This window comes from Peromyscus californicus, unplaced genomic scaffold (assembly GCF_007827085.1).
Source record: "Peromyscus californicus insignis strain IS unplaced genomic scaffold, ASM782708v3 Scaffold_20__1_contigs__length_68692818, whole genome shotgun sequence".
In the NCBI taxonomy this organism is placed as follows: Eukaryota; Metazoa; Chordata; class Mammalia; order Rodentia; family Cricetidae; genus Peromyscus; species Peromyscus californicus.
In genome coordinates this window covers 38,850,790-38,866,816 of record NW_026294503.1, presented here as the reverse complement: position 1 = coordinate 38,866,816, position 16,027 = coordinate 38,850,790, and the positions used below count along the sequence as shown (strand labels likewise).

General features: G+C 47.1%; 1 long non-coding RNA gene across 1 annotated transcript in view; it reads right to left on the bottom strand.

Moving 5' to 3' along the window:
• LOC128116592 (uncharacterized) overlaps positions 1-15,757 on the bottom strand; it is a 38,544-nt gene extending 22,787 nt beyond the window's left edge. Inside the window, exon 1 of the long non-coding RNA XR_008220533.1 lies at positions 15,423-15,757. This is a non-coding gene — a long non-coding RNA (uncharacterized LOC128116592). The remainder of the gene's footprint in view (positions 1-15,422) is intronic.
• Between the last annotated feature and the right edge of the window lie 270 nt (positions 15,758-16,027).

The window sequence follows — 16,027 nt, the reverse complement described above, 5'->3', positions numbered from 1 at the left end:
AAGCTGCTGGGGACAGGGAGGTTAAGGGTAGAGGGGAAATGGTGGAGCCACACGGATGGGGGCACCTCCCAGAAGTCCTTTCCCTTAACCAGTCCCGGGCTGGGTATGTGCTTTATCTGTGTGCAAAGGCCAGAGCCCTGCAGGGGTCAGAGGTACAGCTGTGATGGCCCTCGGTCATTCGCTGCCCTGTGGACTCTGGGTTTTGGCGTGAGATGCAGGACAGTAGCCTCTCAAAAGCTGCAAGCTGGCTTCTGCCATACTGAAGGTCAGCGTTTGTGCTCGGTGTGCGCATGCGCTTTCCCAAGTTCCCCCTCCATTCTTCTGAGAGGCTCTGTTTCTCCATCGGAGTCCTTGCTTGTAGTATTGGCCTCTTACCACATCAGACCCACATCCCAAGTCACAGACTGGGTGGGATGTTGAGTCAGACATCACTCCTACAAGGACATTATGCACACAAACATGTATTTACACATGCACACACAGAGCTCTGACAGCAAAGGCATTTGAAGGAGTCCAGCTTGTTCTGTTCCTTCTCTCCCCACGGTTGATCCTCCTGCTGGGGTCTTTGTTGAACTGCTGATCACTCTACCTGAAGTACTGTATTAACATTTCCAGAGGAAGAGACTAAAGTTCTCAGAAGCAATGATCTGGGGCTGGAGAGATGGCTCAGCAGTTAAGAGCACTGGTTGTTCTTCCAGAGGACCCTGGTTCAAATTCCCAGCACCCAAATGGCAGCAGCCCACAACTGTCTGTAAGTCCAGTTCCAGGAATCTGAAACCCTCATGCCAATGTACATAAAATAGAATCAATTATTTTTAAAAAAACAGTAAAAAAAAAAAAAGCAATGATCTGCCTGAAGCCTCAGGAATAAGGGACAGAATTAGGACTGAACCTGTCACTCTGATTCCAAACCATCCCTGTGTCCACACCAGCCTAGGGAATTCTTTCTAAAGCCCCTTCCATACTCAAGGAGACTTCCAGTACTGGACTCTGCCTCTGGGGACATAGGCATTGGGGGGGTCTGGTTCTTGGGGAGTGTCTCCACAGACAGAGGACTGTACCTTAGCCTTCCAGTGTGACTACTGTCTCTCCTGGTGGGAAAGCCTTCAGAAACTTGAGGTAGAGCACCAAGGCATACCCAGGATGTTCCGTGGGCCTGTGCTGTGAGGATGCCTGGCAAGCACATGCTCCTAGTCCTAAATTCCTCTTATTATTACTTTTCTGGCAGTGCTGGGGACTGCAAGCCCAGGCCTTGGGCATGCTAGGCAACTGCTTCACCGTGAGATGCACCCACGGCTCCCCCACTTTGCTCTTCTGAAAAGGAGTCCACATCCCTGATGGGACTGAGGGCGTAGGCACCAGGCAGGCCACAGGTAAGAACCTAAGAGCAACTCATTCTTGTCTATCCCTCAGCATGTGTTCATCTGGCACTTTCTGCCTTATCCTGTTAGGAACCCGCTCAAGGAGAACTTTCCATGCCCAAAGGCCTGCATCTGCTGCCAATTAGGGGGCAGGTAATTACCCTACAATTCCAGAACCCCGCCAACTGCTAATGACCTACGCCTGTTTAGGCAGAAAGGGAAGCTGTGCTCTCACATAGAATGAAGGGCCTGAGGGCTAGCCTGGAGTAGTGGTTTTCAGTGGTCTGGGGACTAGCCTGAAACAGTGAGTTCTCAAGGTGAAGGGCCTGGAGGCTAGCCAGGAGCAGTAAGCATCACACTACTGCTTCTTTGCTGAATTCTCTGCCTTACATGAACACCCAATATGGAAAGCAGGCAAGAGCTGAACTGCTTGGATTGCAGGAGTTGAAGGGGTACGTGGGAATAGGAAGAGAACTCTATTTGCTCCAACATTCTACGTACTGGAGAGCCAGGGGTGGGGTGGGGCTGCTGGTGGGGTGGGTAGCAGGATGGAGAAGGCTTGGGGAAGCTAACCAGGCTTTCGGAAGCAAAGGGACTGTGTGTGTAAGGGCCAGGCCCTCAGGGCAGTGCTGGCCAGCAAAACGGGTTGACTCATCTCTCACGGCAAGATGTCAGTCTGTACAAACACCAGGGACACCTCCTTTATGAAAGCCGTGATGACTTCATCCTGGACATGCCTCAAGCTTTCTTGAACTTAAAAGGATATTTTGGGGAAAATTTTCATATAGAGGAAATATTGAAGGGCTGGAGAAACGGCTCAGTAGTTGAGAGCACTTGCTGCTGTTGCAAAGGATCTGAGTTCCGTTCCCAGCACCCGCACGTGCAGCTCACAACTATATGTGCATATAAACACACACATAAATTAAAAATAAACATATGTATATATTTATTTTTTGTTTTTTCGAGACAGGGTTTCTCTGTGTAGCTTTGTGCCTTTCCTGGAACTCTCTCTGTAGATCAGGCTGACCTCGAACTTACAGAGATCCGCCTTCTTTAATGTGCCTGCCTGCCTTTCTTTCCCCCTTGTTAAATTCAAATAAAAATAAATTTAAATTAGCATCACAAATCTCTCTTTTTTTTGGGGGGGGGTTTTCAAGACAGGGTTTCTCTGTGTAGCCTTGGCTGTCCTAGAACTCACTCTGTAGCCCAGGCTGTCCTCGAACTCACAGAGATCCGCCTGGCTCTGCCTCCTGAGTGCTGGGATTAAAGGTGTGCACCTCCACCACGCAGCACAAATCTCACTCTTCTGGAGGTTTTATTATTACTTTTTATTTCTGAGAACTTCATATGTATATACAGTGAAACATGATCATACCCGCTCCCCATCCCCTCCTCTGACTCTCCCTGCATCTCTTCCAACAGGTCCTGTCTTCCCAACTTCATGACTCTTCGGGTTTTGTTAAGTTATTTTCAGCACCTGTTTCTCTGTGTGTTTGCAGAACACGCTGTCCCAAACCCTGTTTGCCTGTTGGTGTGGTTTCTTTCCTTCTGCCTGCCTGACTTCCCTCCCTCCCTCCCTTCCTTCCTTCCTTCTCCCTTCCTTCATGCCTTCATTTCCCTCCCTCCCTTTCTCCCTCCCTCCTCCCCTCCTTCCCTCCCTTCCTTCTTTCTTTCTTTCCTTCCTTCCTTCCTTCCTTCCCCCTCCCTTCCTTCTTTCTTTCCTTCTTTCTTTCTTCTTTTTTTTTTTTTAAAACAGGGTCTCACTATGTAATTCTGGCAGGCCTAGAACCCACTGTGTAGAACAGACTGGCCCCAAACTTACAGAGATCCTCCTGCCTCTGCCTCCTAAGTGCTGGGGTTAAAAGTATCCACCTTGGACAGACACTGGTGGTGCACGTCTTTAATCCCAGCACTCAGGAGGTAGAGCCAGGCGGATCTCTGGGAGTTTGAAGCCAGCCTGGGCTACAGAGCGAGGTCCAGGACAGGCACCAAAACTACACAGAGAAACCCTGTCTCAAAAAACAAACAAAACAAAACAAAACATAAAAGCATGCACCTCCACACCCAGCTTATTGGTTATTTCTAACTGAATGGATTCCCATCATGTTTGAAATCATTAGCATGCACAAGTATCATTTACATTTTTAAAATTACTATGTGTGTGTGTGTGTGTGCATGCGTGCATGCATGTGGGCGCATGTTTCTCAGAACACATACAAAGGTTGGAAGACAACTTGGAAGAATCAGTTCCCTTTCCACCGTGTTGGTCCTGGGATTTGAACTCAGATTGTCAGTCTTGGCAGCAAGCAGCACCTTCACCCACTGAACCATCTCGCAAGCTCCAGTTTTTTGTTTGTTTGTTTGTTTGTTTGTTTTTGAATAGAGGTTTGTTTTGTTCATAGTTCTGAAGGCTGAAATGTCCAAAATCATGGTTCTGGCATCTGTGGAGGCCCCCTTGCTGCATCGGGATCCTGGGGATATCACATAGGGAAGCATCTAGCAGTCACTTTGACTTAAAAAAAAAAAGGGGGTTTTGAGCTGGGTGTGGTGGCACACACCTCTAATCTAAGCACTGGGAGGCAGAGGTGGGTAGACTGATACAAGTTTGAGGCCAGCCAGGGCTACACTGTGAGACTCTGTCTCTCAAAAATCAAAATCACAATAGCTGGGCTCAGTGCTGACATGGCTGCAATCTCAGCACTTGGGAAGTGGAGGCAGGAGGTTCTCAGTTGGAGGTAAGTCTGAGTTACAGAGAGAGACCCTGACTCAATAAACAAATGAGGTAATTAATTAAACTGCCAGGAGTAGTGGCACACGACTGAAAGTCTATCCCCTGAGGTAGAAGCAGAAGAGTAGATGTTCAAGATCATCCTTGGTGGGGCTGGAGAGATGGTCCAGCGGTTAAGAGCACTGGCTGCTCTTCCGGAGGACCCGGGTTCAATTCCCAGCACCCACATGGCAGCTCACAACTGTTTGTAATTCCAGTTCCAGGGGATCTGACACCTTCACACCAATGCACATTAAATAAAGTTAAAAAAAAAGATCATCCTTGGCTACATAGTAAGTTCAAAGCCAACCTGGGCTACCTGAGGCCTTGTCTCAAAACACGTACACAAATATAGGTAGTTAATTTTGTTTTTAATTCTAAAAAGGAAAACTATTTTACGGCTCAAAGAAAAGGATAAAGGAATCATGGAGATTGAGAGACAATAGCATCTGGCAGGACAGCTTGGCAATGAATTATTCATTCAATAAGTATTTCTTGAACAGTGTGATGACAGGTTTCAGTGGTTACTGTTATTTTATAACTTAGGGTTTCACTTACTACTCTGGAAAACTCTTTTTCTGTCCTTCCCCTGCAATTGTTAGGTCTTGTCACTAGGTGACAGTAGGTGTGGCCATGTGTGGGACATGCAAGTTTTGTTTCATTAAAACTTAGTCAAGCTACCCACTGCAAATTTGTAAGCTCTCCATGATGTGTGTGAGTGTGCATGCATGTGTTTGTGCATGTGTATTTGTGTGTGTGTGTGTGTGTGTGTGTGTGGTGTTTTTCAAGACAGAGTTTCTCTGTGTAGTCCTGACCATCCTGCAGCTCACTCCATAGACCAAGCTGGCCTTGAACTCAGAGATCTGCCTGCCTCTGCCTCCCAGCTTATTTAGAGATTTTTTTTAAAGGGGTGGTGCTGCAGAATATTTCACACTGTGAAGATGTGTTTTTGCCAAGGTGCCTTCTGATTGGTTTAATAAAGAGCTGAATGGCCAATAGCTAGGCAGGAGGTATAGGCAGGATTTCTGGGGAGAGAAAAGAGGAGGAGATAATCTAGGCACACAGGAGATGCCAGGAGACATGGAGAGGAAACAAGAGGTGTAAGATGGAAGAGAGAAAATGCCATGTGATAGAACATAGATTAATATAAATGGGTTAGTTTAAGTTATAAGAGCTAGTTAGGAACAAGCCTAAGCTATAGGCTGAGCTTTCATACTTAATAAGAGGTCTCCATGTCATTATTTGTGAGCTGGTGGCTCAAAGGAAAGTCTGACTGCAGAGCAGTGGTGGCACAGACTTTTAATCCCTCCATTGGCAGAGGCAGGTGGATCTCTGTGAGTTCAAGGCCAGCCTGGTCTATACAGTGAGTTCCAGGACAGCCAGGACTGTTACACAGAGAAACCATATTTAAAAAAAAAATGTTTTTAATGTCTATGTGTGAGTGCCTGCATGTATACATGTGTATCACACAAATGTCTGGTGCCCATGGAAGCCAGAGGAGGATTGTGTTAGATTCCTTGGAGCTGCATTTACAGATGGTTTTGAGCTGTCACATGTGTGCTGGGAACCAACGCTGGTCCTCTGCAAGAGCAGGAAGTGCTCTGAACCGCTGAGCCAACTCTCTAGCTTCCTGTTCCACTGTTTTTTCCCCCACCAGTTGGTTTAAAGATATCCACTTTTTGACTTTTTCCCCCACCACTAGTTAGGTGATCATGTAGCTGCTGGGATCTAGTTTCCTCCAGGATTGGAGTTCCTGGAGTTTCTTGTATCTGTGGCTTCTTGTCTTGTTAATTTGGAAGCGCCTGGCCATTATCCCCACATGTCTATACGTATTCTTAAATGTGGGCATCACTACCTCCCGGACATCTTCAGACGTCTTCTCTGAGCTCTGCTGGCTCTGGTGCCTTCCTGCATTCCTGAAGCCCCTTTGCGGCAGCCTTTGCTTTAATGTGAACCCTGCCAGTTGCCATTGCTCTTTGAACTGTCAGCCCCTCCTCCAACTTGAGTGATGTGAGGACAGGCAGCTGTGAGCAGATGTGCCCACTGCAGGCTGTCCTTGGGTTCTGTCTGAGATCCAGAATGATGGCACTGGTTGCTGTCCACTCTTCACTGACACCCCACAGCTATGGCTCCTGGGAATAAGAAGCCATCCATCAGGGCAGAGAGGACACTGTGGTAACAGTGGGTAGTGGAGGGAACTGTGCCAGCCTTTTGGATTTTTTATGAATGACTTGTGAAAGCAACTTCTCAGCGCATCCTGGCCAGGTGCCAGCTGGCTACTCTGCTTCAGAGCGGCTGTTGAGAGATGCCAGGCCTGATGGGTCCTCTGGTCTCTATGCAAGCTGGTGTCTGTGTCCCCTGTGCCACCTGGACGTGCACAGATAGGGGAGCACCATACAGAAAACGGGATAAGCCCCCAGAGAAACCGTATCTTCTGCCTCTGAAACATGGTGGGAACTGGCCTTCAGTGGCCCAGCCATGCAGTTCTTCTGTTCAAACTTTAATACCAACATCTGCCAGGCACCGGGGAGACTGTCTCTGATGAACCCTCACAAAGGAAGATGCGCAGAGAAATTAATGAGTGGCCAGGTGTGAGATGACAGGGCAGGGGTCTGATCCCAAGTCCGGGAGGTGGCCATCAGTTCCAGCTTCTGCCAGCTCACCTTCAGGAAAGCTGCTAAGTCCCCATCCCTGGGTCACATTATGTATCATCAGCCTTGTGGCTCTAGGCTGCCTCTCCTCATAGCCCAGATCTCCTACCACACGACTCCCTCCCTCCTCTCCCATCTCTGCTACCATGCCAGTTACCTATCCCAGAAAGTCACTGCTCAGTCCTGTTCGGTCTGGGGGCAGTTGATGTGGAGTCAAGGCCTCCATGATTAAGGTCATATTCACTCCTGTAACCCTCTGGGACCTAGAGATTTCACCTGATTCAACAGATCTTTTGCCAGGTATGGTAGTGCACATCTGTAATCCCAGTGCTCAGGAAACTGAAACAGGAACGTATAAGTATGAGGCTGGCTAGCCTGGACTACATACTGAGTTCCTGGCCAGCCTAAGCACTAGCTTATTTCCCCTTATAAAAACAAAACAAGGAAGCTGGGCAAGGTAGCACATGCCTTTACACCCATCAAGTAGGAAGCAGAGGCAGGCAGATCACAGGTCGGGAGGGAGCAGGGCTAGAGACATGGGTCAGTTTGGAGAGTTTGGAAACTGTAGCGTGAGAAGAGCATCACTCTCTAAAGATGGAAGAGCCAGGAGCTAGAGGAGGTCTCTCCTTGATTGACCTTCTCATGCAGCTACTCCAGCCCTGGGCCTCCTCTAGCTTTCTTGTTTGGTTTGAGAAATAAGTTCCCAATGATTAAGCTACTTGTTGTGCACAATGACCAGATCATAGGGCCTCATCTTGTGACCTTCCCTGGATTTGACTTTGATTCTTCCATCATCATAAGTCACAGGCTGTATCCCCAGATCATTCGGCAACTGTGAAACATCTACAATAAAATGGAAGCTTTGTGGGCGGGGCACATCCCATCTTTCCAGGCAATCCTGGGGAACTCAGTGTATGGCAAATGGTTCCAAGTGGCATACAGGAGAGTACCGAGGATTGAGGTGTGCGGGCTTGAGTCCTGGCTCCCACATCCTTGCTTTGTGTCAACAAATTAATCTCTAATATGTTAAAACTACAGTAGCTCTAGCCAGGTATGGTGGCACATGCCTTTAATCCCAGCACTCGGGAGGCAGAGCCAGGCGGACCTCTGTGAGTTCGAGGCCAGCCTGATCTACAGAGTGAGTTCTGGGACAGCTAGGGCTACACAGAGAAACCCGGTCTCAAAAACAAAACAAAACAAAACAAAAACAAAACAAAAAACAAACCTACAGTAGCTCAGGTCACTTGGATGTTATAATGTTCAAGAGAGTTTATAGAAAAAAGATTCAAAGATCAAAAGGCACTATCATACAAGCACCACATCAGTGTCTGGGAAAGGATGAATCAAAGTTTCCTCCTTCATTCAGGACCATAGACTGCAGGCACGTGCGAACACACACACACACACACACACACACACACACGCACAAGCACAAGCACATACACATGCATGCATAAGGTACACAGTATATGTGCATGCACCTACACACATGTATGCACATAAGGCATGCACCTATATCCACACCCACACAAGGGCATGCACACATGGAGACACATGCAGCTCATAAGCATGTATGCACATATGCACCTGTCCACACAAGCACACAGAAGGCACAGATACATCTCTTAAGCCATAACAACTTGAACTTCCCCTGGAAGGCACCCAAACCAACCTTAACCACAAGAGAGTTCCCCCTGGCTGGCATGGTGCTGATTAGAGAGCTAGTTGGACTTCTGTATATTTTTGTTTTGTTTTGTTTTGTTTTTTTGAGTGGGGGATGAGGGAAACACTATGTCATCACATTATTTATGAGGCTTGGGATCCACGCAGGAGTCACTTGTATATATAGCTATTGTTGGTTGTTTTTGCTCTTTCTCTTTTTGACTTTTTGTTTTTTGGGGGGCCCACCACCCAGTTCCCAAATAAATCACACATGGAGTCTTGTTCTTAATTATAAATTCCAGGCCTTAGCTTGGCTTGTGTCTTGCCAGCTTTTCTTAACATAAATTATCCCAGTCGACCCTTTGCCTCTGGACTTTTTCCTTTCTCTTACTTTGGTAAATCTTACTTTTACTATTAACTCTGGGGCTGGCTGTGTGGCTGTGTGGCTGGCCCCTAGCATCCTCCTCTCCTTGTTCTGGTTCCTCCTTCTTTTTCTCCCAGATTTCTCCTCCTTTTTATTCTCTCTGCCTGCCAGCCCCACCTATCCTTTCTCCTGCCTGACTGTTGGCCGTTGAGCTCTTTATTAGACCATCAGGTGTCTTAGACAGGCACAGTAACACAGCTTCACAGAGTTAGACAAATGCAACATAAAAGAATGCAACACATCTTTGCATCATTAAACAAATGTTCCACACCATAAACAAATGTAATACGTCTTAAATTAATATTTCACAACATATAGCCTAACAAGCATGAGAGCTGAAAAAGAGAGAAATGTCCAAGGAGGCAGTCTGGCTGGGGAGTTGCAGGAAGACCTGCTGGACCAGTCTCTCTTCCACCTGTGCCCAGCAGGTAAGAGCCGGGAAAGTAAGTCAGGCTCGGGGCTGGCTCAAGGTGGGACCAGGAGGCCAGGCCCAGGGCCAAAGGGCCTCAGTCTTCTTTCCATTGTGACCTGGAATAGCCACGTCCAGGCAGGTCCTCCGTTCATCCACCACTACTGCTCTAGCTTGGACTGGATCCTTTGGGCTCACCCCAGGGGCATAGCCTGGAGGCTGTGTTGGAGAGCGCTCCAGGATGGTGAACATTCTAGGGAGGGCTGAAGAAGACACCGCACCCGTCGGGCACCTTCCTCATGCCAGGCCCTTGTTTGATGCTTTTAGTCATTTGATTCCAGCCACACACCTGCCTGTGAGGGGTCAGTTTGCTTAAATGGGTCCGACCCATGCTACCTGTGTAAGGTATTAAAAGCCCCTCTCTCTCCACTTTTTGTTTGAGATTTCTGCACGGTAGGCAAGTGCTCCAGACACTGTGTTAGATCCCAAGAACTTGTTTTTTTTTTTGAGACAGGGTTTCTCTGTGTAGTTTTGGTGCCTGTCCTGGATCTCGCTCTGTAGATCAGGTTGGCCTCGAACTCACAGAGATCTGCCTGGCTCTGCCTCCCGAGTGCTGGGATTAAGGGCGTGTGCCATCACTGCCCAGCTAATGTATTTTTTAAACATTTATTTATATGTGTTTTGCCTGCATGTATGTCTGCATGCCTAGTGCCCTGGAACAGGAGTTAGAGATGGTTGTGAGTCACCATGTAGGTGCTAGGAATTGAAAGTGGGTCCTCTGGAAGATCAGCCAATGCTCTTAACCACTGAGCCACCTTTCTAGCCCCCAAAATATATTGTAGATGGAGTTTTCTTTGGGCCACCAACCAGATCCCAAATAAAGACATGGAGACTTATTACTAATTATAAATGTTCAGCCTTCGCTTAGGTTTGTCCTTTTAACTTTATTTAACCTATTTCTCTTCATCTATGTTTTGCCCCAGAGCTTTTTACCTCTTTCATTCTGTATGTCCTACTTTCCTGCTGCTTCCATGTCTGTCTGTCTGTCTGGGCATCTGTTCTTTCTCTTTCTTTCTCTCCAAGCCTAAATTCCTCCTCCAACTTACTCTCCCTGCCTGGAAGTCCTGCCTATTTCTCTTCGCTTGCTATTGGCCACTCAGTTTTTTATTAGACCAATCAGGTGCCTTAAGCAGGCAAGGTAAAACAGCAATACATCTTTACATAATTAAACAAATGCAACACCTCTTTACACAGTTAAACAAATATTCTGCAACATAAACAAATGCAACCAAAGTGCCCACCCTTTACCTGGTGCCTGCCTGGGCTGTCTCCCACCTGCCTGTCTCCCTCTCAGTTTCCTCCAAGTTCTCAGGCAGGTGGAGCTGGATTCAAATCTAGCCAATGTGCAGGAGGCCCCCAGGAAAACACCATGTCATTTGATGTCAGTTCTTGTGATCAAACAACCGATTACAACATAGGCAAGGAATTTAGAGACATTTCTTTATGAAACTTTATCACGAGTCAACCAGAAAATGGAAGTCAAACCCACAGTGACATTCTGCCTCACATTCCTCAGGATAGCAGCTGTTACCAGAGGGGAGAAAATGACAAGCTCTAGCAAGATAGAGAGGAACAGAGCCTTAAACACCATGTGGGGACTAATAAACCCTGGCAGACATCGGGGGAAAATCATTGTAATTAAACCTCTCTGGAAAATATCAGAGATACACCCAGAGGTGTGTCTCCTAGGTGGTTCTGTATCTGATGGATCGATCTTTACACAGTTAATGCAACACACCTTGGCATAGTTAAATATTCTGCAGCAATGCATTTTATTTCTATATGTGTGTTTGTCACGTGTGTACATGCCTGCAGAGCCCAGAGGAGGGTGCTGGATCCCTTGGAACTGGAGTTAAAGGCAGTTGTGAGTGCTGGGAACCAAACTCAGGTCCTTTGCAAGACCAACAAAATGACCTTAACCACTGAGCCATCTCCATAGCCCTCATTTTTTATTTATTTATTTATTTATTTTGGTTTTTCGAGACAGGGTTGCTGTGGGATGTTCTGTTTGGCAAATGTGTTGCTGATTAGTCAATAAATAAAACACTGATTGGCCATTGGCTAGGCAGGAAGTGTAGGCGGGACAAGGAGGAGAATAAAGCTGGGAAGTGGAAGGCTGAGTCAGAGAGACACTGCCAGCCGCCACGACGAGAAACAGCATGTGAAGATGCCGGTAAGCCACGAGCCATGTGGCAAGGTATAGATTTATAAAAATGGATTAATTTAAGCTGAAAGAACAGTTAGCAAGAAGCCTGCCATGGCCATACAGTTTGAAACCAATACAAGTCTCTGTGTTTACTTGGTCGGGTCTGAGCGACTGTGGGACTGGCAGGTGATAGAGATTTGTCCTGACTGTGGGCCAGGCAGGAAAACTCTAGCTACACAGGGTTTCTCTGTGTAGCTTTGCGCCTTTCCTGGGACTCACTTGGTAGCCCAGGCTGGCCTCGAACTCACAGAGATCCGCCTGGCTCTGCCTCCCGAGTGCTGGGATTAAAGGCGTGCGCCACCACCGCCCGGCTCATTTTTTAATTTTTGAGGCAGGGTCTCACTAAGTTACCTGGACTGGCTTTGAACTTGCTTTTTTACTATCTGCTCCCAGATCAGTTAAAAATGCCTCTCTCTCTCTCACTCACTCATTCCCTTTCTTTCTTTCTTTCTTCTTCCCTACTTCTCTTGTTCCCTTTCTTCCCGCTCCTTCCTACTTACAGAATGGTTGAGAGCAGCCTTTGCGGGCCCAGGTTTCACCTCCTGTTGCTTCTGCTCCACAGCATCACAAGGGTGGCATAAGTAGTTGCCACCCCCAACCCCCATGTCCAGTATTGTTGTGGAACATCAGTTAAAGATGTGTTACATTCTTTTATGCTGTGGAATATTTGTTTAACGATGCAAAGATGTGTTGCATTCTTTTATGTTGCATTCCTTTAACGCTGTAAAGCTGTGTTACTTTGCCTGCCTCAGACACCTGATTGGTTTAATAAAGAGCAGGACTGTAGTAAAAGTTTTCCTGTGTCCCAGCTGGCTGGTGGTCAGGACAAATCTCTCCTACTCATGTCCCCCAAGTAAGCACATAGAGATTTATATTAATTATAACTGTTTGGTCATTAGCTCAGGCTTACTACTGACTAGCTCTTACACTTAAACTCAGCCCATTTCTATTAATCTATATGTTGCCACATTTTCCATGGCTTTACCTGTGTGCCATTACATGCTGCTCCCTGGACATCGGGCTGGCGTCTCCTGACTCAGCCTTCCTCTTCCCAGAATTCTCCTTGTCTTCTTATCCCACCTATACTTCCTGCCTGGCTACTGGCCAATCAGCGTTTTATTAAACCAGTGTACAACAAACCATTATCTCACAGCATTTCCCCTTTTCTATTTAATTAAAAAGGAAGGTTTTAACTTTTTTTTTTTTTTTTTGGTTTTTTGAGACAGGGTTTCTCTGTAGTTTTGCGCCTTTCCTGGAACTTACTTTGTAGACCAGGCTGGCCTCGAACTCACAGAGATCCTCCTGCCTCTGCCTCCCGAGTACTGGGATTAAAGGCGTGCGCCACCACCGCCCGGCTGAAGGTTTTAACTTTAACATAGTAAAATTACATATAACAAATGAGAATTACAGTTACACTATCTAGTCTATTTGTATTTCATAAAATTAAAGAAAATATTCTATCTATCTTATATTTGTGAGTCTAAAGTTTCATATCTACTTTATCACTTATCATAACCAAGGCAAACCATAGTTATAACTATCTAGTCTTCAACTACATCAAAGACCTCGGAAGGATATAATATTACCTAAGTAAACAGGAAGTGCATTGTAAGTGACTTTCAAAAATCTAGAATGACAGAGACAGCTGCCTGCCTGAAGTCACCCAGAGTTCTTCTGCAATGTTGGGCCATCCATCTTCAGCCCATAGGTCTAGAGTCTCTCACTGGACAGCCAATAGCTGGGCAGGAGAAAGGATAAACAGGGCTGGCATGCAGAGAGAATAAAAAGGAGAAGAGAAAAGGGGGGCTAGAAAAGGAGGAGAGGAGAATGATGGAGGGGCAGTCACCTAGCCACACAGCCAGACATGGAATAAGAAGGAAAGAGAAGATATACAGAAATAGGGAAAGGTAAAAGCCCAGAGGCAAAAGGTAGACAGGATAATTTAAGTTAAAGAGAGCTGACTAGAAATAAGCCAAGCTAAAGCTGGGCATTCATTAGAAAGAATAAGTCTCCTTGTGATTATTTAGGAGCTGGGTAGTGGCCCCCACAAAGAGTAAAGAGGAAAAAAAAACTACACAGTATGATTCTGCTCTTCTGGTTTGGTAGTAGCTGTGTTGTCGAGAGGAGCGAGAGTCACCCTGGGACTATGGTCATCTTACAGGGCTGAGCTTCGACTCTTTAACAAGCGGCGGTCCTTCAGGGCCTGGGAAAACCAGGCCTCCTCTAGAACCCACTTTGTTCCTCCCATGCCACAGCTTGCTGCTGAGCAAGTGACTAGACACCTCCAACGTGGGGCCTCGTCCCTCCCAGGCCATTTACAGAGCATCAGAGACTGTCCCAGGGGCTGGTCCAGGTTGAAGCCTGAGCTTCCAACAAGAGATGTTTGGGGCATCATTATCCCCTTACAAAGGAATGAGGTGACAACCAGAGCTACTTACAAACAGCAAGACCAAAGATTAAACCCAGGGTTTAACAGTGGCCGAGTATAAGACCTTTCCTACTCACTGTTGTCTCCCACCACTGGGAAGGAAGATTAGCAAAGTGCATCTACTGGGTAGGGAACTTCTGCCAATACCTCTGGGAGAGTATGGAACACACCTAGGATGAGTGGCTGAAGGGACAGAGCCAGGGAACCCAAATAAATACACGGAGGAGACTAATACTTGCTTATGAATGCCCGGCCTTAGCTTGGCTTATTTCTAGTCAGCTTTTCTTAAGTTATCCCGTCTACCTTTGTCTTCCATGTTTTTATTTGGGAGCTGGGTGGCAGGCCCCCAAAGAGTGAAAAAAAAAAAGCTAACTACAGAAGTGTGTCACTGGGGGTGAGCTTTGAGGTTTCAAATACTTCAGTCAGGCCCAGTGTCACACTCTCTTCCTGCTGTCTGCCTGTCCAGATGTAGAACTCTCAGCTTCTTCTCCAGCACCATGTCTGCCTGCACGCTGCCATGCTTCCTGCCATGATGATCATGGACTAAACCTCTGAGCCTGTAAGCCGGCCCCAATTAAACATTTTCCTTAATAAGAGTTGCTCTGCCAGGTTGTGGTGGCACATGCCTTATATCCCAGCACTCGGGAGACACAGCCAGGCGGATCTCTGTGAGTTCGAGGCCAGCCTGGTCTACAGTGTGAAATCCAGGACAGGCACCAAAGCTACACTGAGAAATCCTGTCTCAAAAAACAAACAAACAAAAAAGAGATGCTCTGGTCATGGTGTCTCTTCACAGCAATAAAAACCCTAACTAAGCCGGGCGGTGGTGGCGCACACCTTTAATCCCAGCACTTGGGAGGCAGAGGCAGGCGGATCTTTGTGAGTTCAAGGCCAGCCTGGTCTAGATGAGTGAGATCCAGGAAAGGCGCAAAGCTGCACAGAGAAACCCTGTCTCGAAAAACCTAAAAAAAAAAAAAAAAAAAAACAAAAAAAAAAAAAAAAAAAACCCTAACTAAGACAGTGAGAAAGGCAAGGTGGCAGGAGGATGAGGGAGCTGGTCACACTAGGTCCTGAGTCAGGAAGCAGAGAGTCATGTAGTGTTCAACTCCTTCCTTCTTTCTTTTCAGCCTGGGACCTGAGGCCCCGGGTGCTGCCATCCACCACATTCATGGTGAGTCTTTCCGCTTCAATTAAACCGCTCTGGAAAATGTCAGAGATACACCCAGAAGGTGTGTCTCCTAGGTGATTCTGTATCTGATGGAATGCCAAGGAGGGTTCACCATCACACCTACCCACCCTCGTTCCAAAGGCAGTAAGATTATCGTTTCATTGGCTTGGTGACACACACCTGTAATTCCAGCACTGGGGAGACTGAGGCAGGAGGATTGAATGATTTTGGTCAGCCTAGCCTACACAGTGAGATCCTGTCTCAGAAAAATAAAACAAGAACTCACCGTTGCCCATCTCTTGTACTGGGTTCGAGGCAGACAGAAGACGACAAGCTGTACCAATGTCTGGTGTTTTCCTGGGGGCCTCTTGCACATTGGCTAGATTTGAATCCAGCTCCACCTGCCTGAGAACCTGGAGGAAACTGAGAGGGAGACAGGCAGGTGGGAGACAGCCCAGGCAGGCACCGGGTAAAGGGTGGGCACTTCGGTTCTTCTCCACCAGCTCCTGTGCACCAGGCATCTTACGAGAGGGCCCACTGGGGCTCAGAACGGAAGAGGTAGAAGCCAGCAGAATGTGTTAGTAGCCACCCCTGCAGCCTAGCAGCTTCAGACAACAGCCAGCCCAGAAAAACCAAACACCCGATTACAACATAGGCAAGGAATTTAGAGACATTTCTTTCAAGAAGATGTATGACAGCCCACACGGACACGAAACCTCATCACGAGTCAACGAGAAAATGGAAGTCAAACCCACAGTGACATTCTGCCTCGCACTCCTCAGGATAGCAGCTGCTACCAGAGGGGAGAAAATGACAAGCTCTAGCAAGATAGAGAGGAACAGAACCTTAAACACCATGTGGGGACCAATAAACCCGGCAGACATCAGGGGA